The sequence below is a fragment of the Eurypyga helias genome, unplaced genomic scaffold (genome assembly GCF_000690775.1).
Source record: "Eurypyga helias isolate BGI_N326 unplaced genomic scaffold, ASM69077v1 scaffold9166, whole genome shotgun sequence".
Taxonomy (NCBI): Eukaryota; Metazoa; Chordata; class Aves; order Eurypygiformes; family Eurypygidae; genus Eurypyga; species Eurypyga helias.
Genome location: NW_010254624.1, coordinates 38,073 through 52,485, shown reverse-complemented (window position 1 = coordinate 52,485; position 14,413 = coordinate 38,073). Strand labels below are relative to the sequence as shown.

Sequence of the window (14,413 nt, the reverse complement as noted above, 5' to 3'; positions counted from 1 at the left end):
ACATATCCCCCTCCCCTCCTCCAGCAGCTTGTTATACTTTATATGACATTTTTAGGAATGGCTTTCTTCTTTGTGATAGTGTGTATTGAGTGTCAGACCAGGAACACTGTCTCTCTGAGAAAGTCAGGGGAAGCTGAAGCACTCTGAAGGACGAGGTCATCTCTAACAGCTGAGCAGTGCCATTTACCTTTCACCAAGTGAGTGGACACAGGCAAATAGCGGAGGATTGCTTTTGTTGCAGCAAAAAGCTCCTACAGTGGCTTAGTTGCCTCTTATTTAGTAGATAAAGAAGGAAGTAGAATACATCCAGAGAAAATAATTCTTCCTTTTACTAGTCTCTCCCTCACCATTCTGTTTTCTCTCAGCTTGGTGGGGAAATTTGTGCTGTGGCTTCTCTGTGGCAATACAGGGATGAAAATTATGGACAACTTTTATTGCAGTAATTAGGTGAAGCAGAAATTCTACAGAAAATAATGTTAGTAACTCTTACCAGATGCAGTGTATGTAGGCCATGGAGCTCTGACAACTTGCATGACTGGCAGAGGATATAGAGGGAAGTCATCATGGAAAAAAGACACAGATAGGCAGATGAGGCTAATCTTGGTGTAGAGAAACACAGCTGGAATATGGATCAAAGTCTCATTTGTTGCAGTCTCCTCAGAAGCTGGAGATGCATTTCTGAAAGGAAATGATGTATTTTGTAATCAGGATGAGACAAGGAAGATGATTTAGGAGTACAAATAGGATACTACAGAGGTGGGAGAAACTATGGGGCACATTGAAAAAATGTAAACGTTACTGTTGTCCGTCTTAAGTTTGTTCAAATGATGCAACACCAACGCAGTGTTGGGAGAATCTCCCTAATAAGTTGCCTAGGTTTTACAAAAGTGTAATACGTTCCTCATATCGCTGAAGACAGGGAATTTTGATTAAGCCCCCACAGCAGTATTTTTCTAGCTGATGGTTACAGATAGGAACTTAAATAGTGAGCTTTTTCTTCTGTATATAGTTTATTGGGATGTGTGGACTTGCATAATTTACAACTTCCGTGTCCTTTTCTTTCCTGCTTGCATTGTCTGCTTATATGACTTGATGGAACAGCACACTGGTTAAAGGAGAAAAGCTACTGTGAACAACAGTGGAACGTGCTGATGCCTTTTCTTTCGGGAGCTGGGCAAATAACTTAGTATTCTGTGGATATTTAACAGTCGTCCAGGGACTGTAGATTCTATTTTGAATACTTGTTTATATCAAACTGAAAGGAGGTGAAATTGTCACCGTGTTCAACTATGATTATAAGAACTAATTTTTCCCCTCACTTCCTAATATGTATGATTGGGAAATCTCTTAATATTTATCATTCACCTTGATATTAGTTCAGGTGTTATTAAAAAAAAAAATCAAGGATTTTTATATATACCTATTAAAACTGTATGTATTCTGGAAATTTCTCTAGTCTGCATAGTCCATTAGAAACATATCTATCTTCAGTCCTTCTTAGCGTGCCTATTTTTGGAGCCACAGTGGAAGTCACCCTTTGTAGCTTGAGCAGAGGGGAGAAAGGGAGAGAACAGCAAGCTGTGATGCTGAGACAGGACCAGGGACAGGTTGAAAAGCTGACTTCTGGAATCTGTTACTCTTAAAAGTATAGTGGATTTGTTTAGAGAGCTTGCTTAAGTAATAGAAATGCTCTTTTTGTTTTCTTCTCTGCATATACGAATTTTGATCAGCATTTATTCAAAGTGGTGTTGTGGGGTTTTTTTTGTTTTGTGAGAATAGTGATTAGCATGAAAGTAAGCTTTTTCATTGCCACCATCTGTCACCTGCATCTCTGAGTCTAGATGTTCTCTCCCTTGTACAAAATAACTGTGTTGATGTTGAATCTTTGAAAGCTTCCCTTGGAACTTCAGTTTCTTTACGGTTCATGGAATCCCACGGCAGTTTCACAGGCTAAATTTACATTTGTGGGCAAATCATTGCATCTTCATGTGGATTGTTGGAGGGATTGTAACAAGGTTTTAAATGACAAAAAAACGTGGATGTTTATAGATAAACCTCCCAAATTGGCTTTATTTAAGAAAACTGTTGACTGATTTTCTGTTCCTAATGTTTTGCAATAAGTCTTCAAACTCTTACTGAAAGATAGACTTCTGTGGTGAATCAATGTCTGAATTTTATGTGGGTTATGTTTTTTTTCCTCAAGTTTGGGGATTTGATACATTAAGGATTTGTGTGTGGAGGTTTTGTTCCCATCTGCTTCGCTTTCCATTCCTTCTTGCCTATTCAGTGATTTTTTTTTTTTTTTTTTTTTTTTTTTTTGGTGTGTGTTTACTCTGGGCTTCCCTAATTTTTTCAGTTTTCCACCATCTTGTCCACTCCAGAACTCCTGATTTGTCGTCTTCTGCCAGCTCCCCCAGCTCTTCTGTTTGGTGGTTTTCTTTTTAGTTGCCCTCACTTACTCCCAAAGCTAGGACATCACCCAGTTGGGAATTCCCACACTTGGGCCTAATCCATGCAAGCTGAAGTCAAGTCAGATGATGTTCGTTGCCAAGTACATGTGCAGATAGGAAACTTTGAACGGTGAAACTACTGGGGGTTGTGTGAAAGGGTTAATTGAAGTAACAGTGGTAGTTCTGCTCAGTGTCCTTTTGGTTTCTTAAGCTTCTATAGAAAGGTTCCAAGGCTTCTTACATCTCATGCTTGCATATAGATCTAGAAGAGAAGAGCGTAACCTCTGAAACATCACCTTCTCAACTTATTTTCGTGTCTGTACTGTGTTTCTAGAGCAAGAGCGGATACTTTTTACTCTGTTTGATCCAAACTGGATAAAGCTGAATATGCAGCCTTGATACATGCACGTATGTGTGCATAGAACTATATTTTTGGTTATAAAAGTGTACCAAGGTGTTTTGGTTGGGGTTTTTGTTTTGTTTTGTTTTAATCCAAGTCTTGTATATTGTAGTCCTTTGTTTGCATTTACCCTTTATGTCTAGTGTCATCTGGTTAGATTTCCGTAGCAGTGTAATACTTCCTTTTATGTTGGAATTTTCTCTTGTTTAAAGTAGTAGGTTTCAGCCTGTTTACCATTTGCTTTGTTATTAAGTGACTATACCATGGGGAATGTCTGGGTTCAAAGTCAATCTCTGAAAGCTTGAATTACCGGAAGGGAATTACTGACTGTGTAAGCATGTCCTTATTAGTTTAAAAGTGAAATTAATGTTAAGTCTGTTTGTTTAGCTATACAGATTAACAGAAGCTACTGTTTCTTTTATTTTATAGTGGCATTTATTTTCAACTGGATTGGATTTTGTTTATCCTTCTGTATAACAAATACCATAGCTGGAAGGTATGGTGCAATCTGTGGATTTGGTCTCTCCCTGATCAAATGGATTCTCATTGTACGGGTATGTTTCTTGATTCCCACTGTACGGACTCTGTTTGTAGAACCAAATTATAAGAATTTATTGAAGGATATATAAGAATGGAATTAAAAGTCAGTATCTTAAATTCTAGTGCCTAACTAATTGCCTAGAATTTCCTCTAACTTCCACTTGAGTAGCGAAATTACTTGCTATATATTCATATATGCTTACTAATGATGAAGCTTAGTCTATTTTTATCTGACATAGCATTTTGCATTCAACTTTCCACTAAACTAAATGCAGAATGACTCATTCTTTGCACAAGTATTTAAAAGCATACAGAAATGAAGCAAGTACCTAAAATGTCACTGGCGTTGTGGTGTCCTATATGAAAGATTTATAAATGGCTCAGCCTGTCGGGGGAGGGAAGAAAATCAGATAATACTTCTTCCTTGTGTCTGATTCTTTTATTCTTTTTAAGATGCATACTGAATCAAGTCAAAATTGAATATGAAGTTAGTCACATTTTTACCGTCTTAGATGCTCAATTTCTTGGTATTTTCAGTGCAAGACTAGATAGACTAGATACTTTTCAGAAAGGTGTGTTAGTCAAATGGAAGTTGCTTAGCTGACTAAGTGGATCTAGATGAAACGTAATGATTCTTTCTGAACTTACATTCTACATGTCTGTGAGACAAAACATCTAAAATCTCACCCTGCCTAACGAAGAAAGAGATCTTTGATAACTTAGAGTTGGCAGGGCAGAAGAGATGACTGAATTAAATTTTTTTTCTTTTTCTGTGTGTGCACTAGTAACTTAACTTGATTTGGCATAGCACAATGATACAAGGATTGCAGACAGAAGAGATTGTATAGTCCCTCCTGGACATGTCCTGCATCCTTCTTAGAGCTGAGTGTGGTTTTGTTTGTGGTTTGGGTTTTTTTGTTGGATTCGGGTTTTTTTCTTCTTCCCCAGTGCAGGGGAATGCTCCTGGAACAGATATGATTCTGTTGGTGGTGTGTTTTAACTCCAGCCAGCAACTGGGCCTCACACAGCCACTCACTCACTCCCTCCCCTGTAGGATGGGGGAGAGAACCAGAATGGTAAAAGTGAGAAAACTCGTGGGTTGAGATGAAGACAGTTTAATGGGGAAAGCAAAAGCCACTCACGCTAAGAAAGCCAAACAAGGAATTCATTCACCACTTCCCACTGGCCGGCAGGTGTTCAGCCATCTCCAGGAAAGCAGAGCTCCATCACATGTAACTTTTACTTGGGAAGATGAGTGCCATCACTCTCAATGTCTTCCCCCCCTTCCTTCTTCCCTCAGCTTTACATGCTGAGCGTGATGTCGTATGGTATGGAATATCCCTTTGGTCAGTTGAGATCAGCTCTCCTGGCTGTATCCTCTCCCAAATTCTCATGCATCCACAGCCTACTTGAGTGGGTTGAGAAGCAGAAAAGGCCTTGACTGTGTGTAAGTACTGCTCAGCAGTAGCTAATACACCCCCGTTACCAACACTGTTTTCAGCACACATCCATATCACAGCCCCATAATAGCCCCTGTCCTCTTATTTTAAGGGAGTGAGTAGACATGAATTTTTGAACTATGCATTCACGGGGGGTATTTTCAGCTTCCCTTCAGGCATATTAAATAGGAGACAGAACTTGCACATTGTGTCAGTTTTATTATTCCTGTCTGCTTGAAAATATGCTCATAACAAACACAAAAATTAACATATGCCAAACAACCTTGAAGAATTACCGTGTTCTAGGCTATATTTGAATCTTTTTATATAATCTGTTACTAACTCTAAAATATTAGAGTCGACCAATTCCATGACCTCAGGGTTGGGTTTTTTTCATAGTGAAGGTTACCACCTTCTTGTGTTGTCTCTCTCCCTTTCTAGAGACAGCAGCAGAATGCTCGTAAGGTGTATGCCGGCAGTTCTGTTTTAATGGTGATGCACAAGCACGCGTGTGTGCACAGAATTGTTCTGTTCCCTTGTTTGGAGCTCCTGTGAAGGCCTGTGCTGCCTTTTCTCACTCGGGGTCAGTAGTACCAAACTTTATAGCGTCTAAACAGTCCCGAGTTCACATATGCTTGCTCTGTGTCAGTTTTTACTGGGAGGGGAAAGAACAAAATAACCGTTTTGCTGTTGGGGAAGTTCTTCAGCCATGGCTGCTTGTACCTAAAGGAAGGGGGAAAGTAGTGCTCGTAGGCCAGTATTTGATTGCTGGTTTTAGTAAGCCTTCTTTCCAAGTAAGTAGAATTGTAACTTTAATAAAAATGTATCGGTATATATGTTTAGAGAGTTGAAAATAGTGACTGTCAAGTGAGATGAGATTAATAATGTTGTAAACTTCCTGGGAATTGTGTATTCATTTGATATTTTAATCAAGTGTCAAAATATGAAATGGTTACTCTGCTGAATCATAGAAATGCCAGTATTTTTACAAGAATAATGTAAGTACCAATTCTTCACTTCAACCTAGCAATTCTTTTTCTGTATTTCTTTTTTTTTTTTTCTTGGATTGTCCATAGAAATGAATACAGTAAAGTATTAAACCTTTAAATAATTTACATGATCTGGCTTTGTTCTGGAGAACACATGTGGATCTCAGTGCACAATCACTTGAAGGAAAAAACCCAACTACTATATCTGGAGTTATTGGAATATCTTGGATTTTTATCTGGTTGCATATGTGGCCTTTCTTCTTTTTTTTTTTTTTTTTTTTTGTGTGTGTGTGTGTTAAATTTTAATTATTGCTGTTTTCTAGAGTAATCTGAATTACATGCTTGAATGATGTGATTTTTTTTCGGTTGGTGCTACTGAAATGTCTTGGAAGTGGCAAGTGGGAAGCATTGTGGCAGGATGCAGCAAACAGACTGTGTGATAGTAGGACAGGAAGTGTATGAAAAGTGTGCAGAGCTACTAAGTAGGTGATTTTTATTCCTTCTGGCAACTTTTCACACATCTCCCCATTCCTACTTCTTACGTGAGTTGTGGAGACCCTTGCTTAGCCTTTTTATCAGTGAAGCATGCAGTCTGGAGCCTGGTAAAGGCACAGATACCTGTCTCCAGTGCCATCGCACCCTGCCCTCCAGCTGCCTCCCACATCACAGGGAGGACAAAACTGTCTACCATGGTCACTAACAGGAACAGTTGAAATGCCACTTCAAGGTTCATTTAGTTGCGTTCAGCTCACTGCTGGGAACTGAATGCTGGTTTGGAAGTGAAAAGACTTTAATGAGTTGGGGGTCTTTATGGGGCTGGTATTCTTGGCAGCGATTAACAGTAGGGGGTATACAGAAGGTCAAAAGCTCTTCTTTTGAGGGGTCAGCAGAACATCCCTGTCTGATAAGATTAAACTAATGTGGCTTTTGGTGTTAATATCTAAAGCAGCAGGCTGCTGTAATGTGTTTGGGATGGCAGGCATGGGGGGGTGGTGTGAAGGAAAATCGACAAGTGGTGATTCATTATAATAGAAAATGTCAGATCATTCTGGCAAGTAATACAACGTGGGTTTTTAATATATTTTTTTTTTTATACACACACACACATATATATTTTTAGAAGTTTTAAAATAACTTTGCCACAGACCATCTGACACTGGAAGTGTTATTTCTGTGCTAAAGTGCAGCTTAATACCAGTTTTGCATTTTGGTTGAATATATTATTTTTATTTAAATTTGCTTTTTCTCTGTGCTCTCTATATTTGCATACTGCATCAAATGTGTCTTAGTCATCCGTGTTATTGCAGCTAAGCCTTGTGTATGAATTTCAGTTTTCAGATTACTTTACTGGGTATTTCAATGGACAGTACTGGCTTTGGTGGATATTTCTCGTACTTGGTAAGTAACAATTCAAAACATTTCTGTTTTGATGTGGAAGTACTTAAAGATGAAGCATGTCATTGTAAGCTGAGTTCTGTAACATGTTTAGTTACGTGGTTTTCTTTAGCTGCTGTGTGTTGTTTTTATTTCCATAGTATTCACGGGGTTATTGGTTGCCATAGTGGTGTTATTGTGTGAAATACAGGCTATTCAAATGACCTTCAGCTCAAAAAATCTTGTTCTACTTATGTAATTATGTACATACCTGAGACTTGTAATTTCTGCTTTTTAAGCTGCTTCTACTGATGCAGGGGTGCAGAACTGTCATGAAACTTTGGCTTTTGGTGGAGGGCATAGTGGAAAGTGAGTGGTATCTAGTACTTACATCTAGAAACCTGTATGTCAAGTATTAAATTTTAAGGAATGTGACTGGTCCTAGGGAGGTGGGGTCTGCTGTCTTGTACGTAGGTCATGAAATGTCCTTTTCAAGTCCTTCAAAATGCATGCTGCATCAGTAGTTCCTCAGTCAGACAAGAGAATGGCTTCATGCTTTCTGATCACAGTGCTCCCATGAAGGCAGCTTTCTCTTAAAATGTCTGTCTGCCCACGTTCAAAGTCTTCGACGCGTCAAATCCTGCCCTTCTGACTGTTTTTAATTAGAATATACCAAACCAACCGCTATTCCTTTTTTTCCTACTGTGGATTTTGAAATTTGAACGTGGAATCGGGAATGATTTTCTTTGACAGAAGTGAGCGCTGCTATCCGTTTTATTTTCTAGCTCTGGAAGCACAGTAAACTGTTGCTGGTTCAGTAGGTGGCACTCTTCCCTTTGAGTCAGTCGAGTTAAGTGGCTAACAGCAAGTGTTAGAATGAAATGTTGAGTAAATTAAAAAAAAAAACCCACCAAAAACCCAGGACTGTCATCCTGACTGTTTGACTCACTGTTTATCTCATGAGAAATGCCAGAAATCTTAAACAGTGTTAACTAAAAAATTCTCTGTCTGCCTTTTAGTAAAGTTGAGGGCATTCATCGGACTTCTTAGTAGTCAGCTTGCTCTACTGTTGTGCACTTGGTGGCTTAGTAACACCTCACAGCATTGGTCAGCCCCTTGAATGCTTTCCTACTCTCTGAGGTGATTGCGTTTAAAGAGGAAGTGAAACGTCTCTTTACAGGTACAAACATCTCCAGATAAATCTTTAATTAAAACCAACCCTTGTGGTGCCCAAGATTGAGGTTTGGCACTTTTTTCATGTGGATGAAAATAGTGCATTCTTCCCCCGAGTGTTTTGCCCTACCGTGGACGGGGGGAAAGCTATGGCAAGAGATGCGTATTTGTACTTCTTTTTACTAGTCTTTTGCAGCGCTTGTTCCGAAGTTAGGTCACAAATCTAGGAAAGCCTTATTTTCAGACTTAACTGTTTGAAGGTTTTATTGGGTTTTTTCCTTTAACTTGCCAAGTTTATAACAGGGCTTGGAATAACAGGCACTGTGAGGCGTGCGTTATGAATTCAGCAGTGAACGTTCCCTTGTCTTACGGATGTTTTGTATGAAATATGTCAACAGTGGTTTTGAGCTGATAAAGTGGATATACCCAGATTGCTACAACACCATAGAAGGATTTAACCCAACAGGGCTACTTAGCAGCACATGGAGAAATATTATCAAGTCACTGGAGCTCTGCCAACCAGATCCTCATTTCACTGTTTCGGATAACTTTCCCAATTAAGAGCACGTGAAGTAGCATATCCCATGTCGCTTCAGAAGTGAAGGAACTGAGTTGGATTCTTTCTTTTGCATAGTCCTTTGACATACTTAAGCAATCTGTTGCTATCTTCTCCTCTGTTTTGGTGTTCACCTGTTTCTGCTCCCTTCCCATCTTTCAGCGTCTGGAAAAATCTGCTTGCTCTTCACAGAAAAGTGAAGAGGTTTAATTCCCAGGAGCTGTCATGTACAGCGAACAGATTGAAGAGAGAGAAAATTCTAATTTTTAAATTTAAATTTTAGTCAGTGTTTCTTTTTGAGGAACACAGTGGAAAGTGTGGTTGGGTTTTGGTTTTTGGTCTTTTTTGCTTTCCTTCCTTAAAGAGAGAAATATAAAATATGGGTTGAACTTGGACTGTTTTTCCAATGTGTGTAATGTAGAAAATATTCTTGCAGGCACCTTAAGAGCTGCCTGCCCACCTTTTGCTCTTTCAGCTGCTTTTCAGATGAATGTGGGACTATCACTGGTAACGTCTGGGTAGCAGCTTTTGTAGTAGAGTCTTGGTCCAGATCTTGGTGCTTGCTTCTCTGTGCAGAATTCACCTTAATCACAGAAACATGACTGGCTTAGGTCAAAGTTCCAGTGGTTAGCAGAGCATTCTCTATGTTTGGGATTTGTGTGTGTGTGTCTCCAAATGAGGCTTTGGTTTCTAAAAAAGCAAAAAGAAAGTAAATAAAATAAAAATTTACAAGTAAAAAGCATTTAGAGAAGAAATGAGCATAGGGAAAAAAAAAAATCAGAGTCTCAGCCTGGAGGGCAGGAAGAAAAAGTGCATCACCTCACAGAATGTCAGTGTAACTATACGGAGCGTTTATTACGATGCACGATGAAAAGAATAAGATCCTTTGCTGAACTTACTCAGCTTCAGTTTATATTTTTCATTTGAACCTTTGGAATCTTAATGTATATGTGTAGGTATACACATAAGCATATATCTTCAGGGTACCCGTGTGCTCATTAAATGAGAATTGCTCTCTAGGCTTGTGTTTCTCTCCACTAGATGTGGAACTCTGATTTCGACCCTGCAACACTTCGGGCAGATTGCCTTCTCAGATCCTACTAATGAAAGGATTAATCTGTGAAGTTCACTTAGTGGAGGAAAATGGACCAAAGAGCTGTGTCCAGTATGCAATTATGTGTTTTTCTGGGTTTGTTTGTTAAGATGTCCAGTGAATCTCTGAATTTGTAAAATGATGTTGATGGTATGATATTAGTGCAACTGTAACTTTGGTGTGACTATTCTGTGTCTTGTTCCTCTTACCAGAGCCAAAATACTCTTTCAAATGCAGTTAAATTTAAATATTTAAATATAATTTGAAATAAGGAATTGACCAAAAAAAAAATGTAATCGTAACACATGTTGAGGAATTTACCTTGAATCGACTGTTGTTCCTCCTCCTGTTGGACAGGTGCATTTTCCTGGGTAGTTAAATCTGAATACATAATCTACTATAATCTATTACTGCCTTGTTGCTAGAGCAATCTGTACTGACTTTTTTTTTCTTCTTCATCTTTTGACTTGCAATATATTTATCTTACACATTTCTGAAGGTAGGCTCTGTGGTTTGGGTATTCTTCTAACACGCTAGTAAAACATGCTAAGAACTCTACTTGAAAAGAATGTGCAGCATGCTTTTTTTCCTTGTTTTTAAGGGTTTTTTTCATGTCGTCTTTTTAGCAGATGATACTTGAACCCAGAATGAGTGTAAAATTTCTGAAAAGCATTCCACGAGGCTGTATCCTTGTATTTCAAGATAAAAGCAGAAGGCTTGCCTGTTGAATTTGTGGATGATGAATAAAGACCTCACTTGATTTTGTATAATCTAGATATTTTTTTAAAATTTTAGTAAGAAGAACATGGGGTAGCGTGTACGGAGGTTGATATACTTCATTCTGTGTGTTTTCTACACTTTCAGGACTCCTCCTGTTCTTTCGAGGCTTTGTTAATTATCTTAAAGTCAGAAATATGTCTGAAAGCATGGCAGCGGCTCACAGAACAAGATTTTTTTTCTTGTACTGAAGGTAAGCAATTTTTATTGATACTGATATTGAGATTTTATTTATCTCCCAGGAAAACTGAGAAGAATTAAATACATATATTAAAAAATCAATAAACTTCTGTCACAAACAGAAGTTGCTTTTTTTTGAACATCTGTCATGAATGTTGCATATATTCTACATGGACTTGGAAATTGATATCTCTTGAACTCATGAAATTTGAAAGTAAATATTGCATCCTTGTTGCCTCCAGTCCTCCCTGGAACTAACGTTTCATAACAAAAGGGAAGGGGAGCCTGTTGTTTTTCCTAAGCAAGAAATGGTTTCTGCTGCCTGTCAGGATACTGTCCTTTGTGTTGGGAAAACTGGCTTTAGTAGGCAACCTGTTGTCAGCAAGTTAGGGAGCACTAATCTGCCTGCATATTAACTCCGATTGACATGGGTCTGAACATGCAAACAATGGATGAGTATTGTCTCTCTTTACATGACTGGATTAAGACAGTCATGTACGAGTATGATTATTGTGTATACACCAATGTGCTTTATGTATCCTTCAGGTAGCTGAATAATCAGTCTGGCACATAATTGCTCTTTTTTTAATATTTTTTTATCCCTTAGGTGGATCTATTGGACTTTGCTGTGTAACTTAAACCAGGGATCTCAGTTTGTGTTCAACTTTTTTTACTTAAACTGCATGACCACATAAATTTAAGCCTAGAAATAAGTATGGTAGCATTTTCATTACTCTGCAGTTTATTTAAAATACTTAAATACTGTATTTTAACTTAACTGAGAAACTATGTTTTGCAGTAATAAAGCAGGGTTTTCATAACTTGTTTCTAAGATTGGTCGCAGGATCTATTGAAGCCTGAAAAAAAAAAAAAGACAGTATTTGCCTAGAAAAAAACTTTTTATAAGACAGTGATATACATTTAAAACCAGCTAATGATAAATATCTGAGCTATACTATATAGTTCGTGATCATGGAAGAAATCTGTTAACATAACTGTAACATTTCTTTTTACTGTGCCATTTTGTCAGAATTATGCAGTAAGTTAAAGCTAAGTAACTAAGACGTATATTGCCTTTTAGTAACCAACTTAAACTGGCATCTACATGGCAGCATTTCCTTTTTACGAGTTACATATTGCTTATTCTCTTAGTAGCGTGGTAACCTCTTCAGAATACTGAAATTTGTAGAGATAAGACTGAAAATATCTGTTAGCTTTCAGTACAATAAAGTTTAAAAATACTGTTTCAAAAGTAATTGTTAGGACTAATTGGTATTTGGAAACTGTAGCTTGCAGAGAACAATGAGAGTGTGGGATGATGTGGTCTGGTATTCTTTGCTCTCTTGCAGTTAAAATTCTGCTTTTAATTGACTATTTCATTCAGCATTAACTGAAGTTAATGAGTTCTATCCAAGTTCAGTGGCTTTGAATTTTTCCTTCACCTATAAGCGTCACTGGGATGTGTGAGCTGTTTAAATTCTGTGGAGTGGTTAGAGAGATGGACACCTAATTTTTTTTTTTTTTAAGCATCTTTTAAGTTATTAAAAGAAACTGTCACACTTAAATTTTCTTGTTCTTGCACAGACAGGTAACCTCCTCTAGAGTGAGTATTTGTTTTAATAAATAACAAATATTACCTGTACCGTTTTGAAATGATAATCAAATAGCAGGAAGTTTTTGCTTCTTTTTCCTCCCGTCCTGACGTGGTGGGGCGAGAGGAAGGCTGCTGCTTTGCTGCTTCTGGGTTTAACAACACTACTCCTAGTCAATCACGGCAACAAACTGAAGTGCAACTCTTTCTTTATCTCCAGACTGCATCGAACAGACATTCCTTTCCTGTACCAGTGTGAAACTTCCAGATGATCTGTAACCCTCGGAGTTAATAGGATAGAAGACTACTAAAACGGGAAGACAAATTAGTGAAGATACGGCTTCAAAAACGAATGACAGGATGGTTTGAGCTCAAATGCCAGTTCTGGTCATTCTAGTAAATATTTATAATTGCTGCCTTTTGTTTCAGCACATTTGTATATGTGCTTATTAAAAAGATAGTACTGAAGTAAGAACAAACCAGCTGTTAGTATAGATTAGGTGCAGTCAGACTCGGTTAATCTGTGCTTGTTGTAATCTGAAAAGATTTAAGTGGGAATTTGTTTCACGGTGTATCTACCACGGACCTGTTGATATGAACATTGAGTACACTGAAATGCATTAAAATGATTCAGATTAACCAGTTCGGACAGATTTTATATAATTTGGATTCCTCTAATGATTGTGTAGAACATTAAGTTTACTGAACCCTGAAGTTCCTTGTTGCCACAAACTTGTATTCCCCAAGACTTAATCAAATTCAAACCAATATACTGGTTTGATCAAAAGTGATACTCCACTTTGAGTCCCTTGTAAATAACTGCATAAATGACTGTTTGAACTGCTTCTTAGGAATTACGTCAAAATATATTTTGTAACAGCATATTCTCTAAATTTTGTTTAATCTTAGAGCTACTTAGATATTTTTTGTTAATTGGCTCTTAAGGGTATAGTTACTATTAGATGTTAATTTTGGAGGTAAAGGCATTGAATTGCTTGTCTCATCCTAACTTTCCTCACATGAATTATTATTGACTGGTTTGGGCTTGAGCCTGAAAGTTGTTACTCGTATGCATGATCCCATTAAAAGTGTTTGTCCATGTTAGCAGGGATGGACAGCCTTACATCTTTAGTCCTTGCTTATGCAGTTGGATCCTCGTAGGTGCACCTTTGTTTCTGAAACAGAGTATTGGAAATATATTTTCTGTGTTATAACACTGGCTCTGTTTACGAAGTCTGGAGTTCAGTATAAATACAACATCCACCCTGAGGGCTTCTCAGAAAAAAAAATTCATATAGCTATCTTACAGTGCTTGTTTAGAATAAATACTTAGCCGTTCCCTAAAAAATAAACTAATGTAAAAGTAAAGTACTTTTGGAAATGATCCATGAAGGGAAAAAAAGAAATCTTGCTTTTAAAAAGCTCTGAAAGTAGAAAATGTGTGTTGCACCTCTCCCAGTGTTCATTTAAGGTACCATTGCTTTCTTGTAAGTATCATCTCTCCAAGGGGTACTGTCTACCGTTCATGCATGTGTGGTTTCCTTAAGTACCTTATGGTTCTCCTTAACTAGGAGAACACCTCTCTCAGTCCTTTGTACAACTGGAATCTCAGTGCAAAAATACGTTGGTGGCTGGTTGCACCTTTGAGGAAAAAAAAAAAAAAATGCTTTCCTCCAGTTTTTCTTTTTGTATTTGGATTCTGCCTTTTTATTACTAACATTTAAACCAGTGAGGTTTATGTTGTTTTAAGCTAGTGCTGTATTCAGTTTTGTATCTATAATGAATGTTTAAAATATACATATGTAAACTGGTCACATTCATTTTAGTAATCTTTCAGAGATACCGAAAGTG

The 14,413-nt window shown here is 37.8% G+C and overlaps 1 long non-coding RNA gene across 1 annotated transcript; it reads left to right on the top strand.

The window, feature by feature from the left end:
• The first annotated feature begins 3,279 nt into the window (after positions 1-3,279).
• Positions 3,280-13,368, top strand: LOC104510721. The gene is made up of 4 exons (XR_727905.1): positions 3,280-3,404; positions 7,150-7,216; positions 10,879-10,984; positions 12,783-13,368. It is a non-coding gene; the product is annotated as an uncharacterized LOC104510721 (long non-coding RNA).
• The last annotated feature ends 1,045 nt before the right edge of the window (positions 13,369-14,413 follow it).